Source organism: Toxoplasma gondii (assembly GCF_000006565.2).
Source record: "Toxoplasma gondii ME49 unplaced genomic scaffold asmbl.188, whole genome shotgun sequence".
NCBI classification, from domain to species: Eukaryota; Apicomplexa; class Conoidasida; order Eucoccidiorida; family Sarcocystidae; genus Toxoplasma; species Toxoplasma gondii.
The window spans coordinates 1-1,068 of NW_017383024.1; the positions used below are offsets into that span (position 1 = coordinate 1).

Here is a 1,068-nt window from a genome sequence, read left to right on the forward strand (position 1 = left end):
CCGGGGGTGCCAGCGAAGGGGCTCAATTTCTGGAAATTCGTGTCTCTGTTGGGATACTGATTTCCAGGAGTTTCTTCAGTGTGCATTCTTTTTTCCCACACCGTTATTTCAAACAACAAATCTGAGGAACATTTGAGAGAGAGTGAAAGATTGTATCTTTCTGCATCTCTCTCGATGTGCTTTCAGATTGCTTCCTAAACTATAATGTTATTTTAAATTTTCAGCAATGGATGTCTTGGCTCGCGCAACGATGAAGGACGCAGCGAACTGCGAAACGCAATGTGAATTGCAGAATTCAGTGAATCATCAGATTTCTGAACGCAAATGGCACCTTGGGGATATTCTCCTTGGTACGTCTGTTTCAGTGTCTTTGAAATCACAATTTTCTGCTTTTTTAGGGTCGTTGCTTCAGTTTGGCTGAAGCCCCCTAGGAGCAGTATGATTGGGTGTCATGAGTGTTGAATACTCAATGTCACCCTGAATAATGAACACAGCGGAGAAACTACTCGTGCCTCTTCTTTTAGAGGCTCAAGTGTATTGTTGAGTTGTATCGATGACATCATTGAGATACGGTGGCTTCTTCATTGAAGACAAAGTTTCATTGATGCTGTCGATCGACTTCAATACCGCAATGGAATTTCGGTTCCATTGTTGCTCTGCGAGGTTTCGTCGTTGTTGTTTTGTCTCGGGCGTTTGTCCGATTTATTTATCAGACCTGAAATCAGGCGAGGTTACCCGCTGAACTTAAGCATATTATTAAGCGGAGGAGAAGAAAATAACTATGATTCCCTTAGTAACGGCGAGTGAACCGGGATCAGCTCAAAGTGGAAATCAACTGCTCTTTCCGAGCTGTTGACTTGTAGCCTCGAGAGGCGTTACCAGTGGAAGCGCAGGGTTAAGTTTCTTGGGAAAGAACATCATAAAGGGTGAGAATCCCGTCCTTCCCCTGCGTTTTTTGTTCCACGTACGGTACGCTTTTATAGAGTCGCGTTCATCGGGATTTGAGCGCAAAATGTGTGGTAGGTTTCACATAAAGCTAAGTACTGGCGCGAGACCGATAGCAAACAA

At 44.1% G+C, this 1,068-nt stretch overlaps 2 non-coding genes across 2 annotated transcripts; both read left to right on the top strand.

Moving 5' to 3' along the window:
- Positions 1-214: 214 nt before the first annotated feature.
- On the top strand, positions 215-372 carry TGME49_457770. Its single transcript, XR_001974121.1, has one exon. It is a non-coding gene; the product is annotated as a 5.8S ribosomal RNA (ribosomal RNA).
- A 338-nt stretch (positions 373-710) lies between these two features.
- On the top strand, positions 711-1,068 carry TGME49_457780 (the record flags this gene model as incomplete). The annotated part of the gene is made up of 1 exon (XR_001974122.1): positions 711-1,068. It is a non-coding gene; the product is annotated as a 28S ribosomal RNA (ribosomal RNA).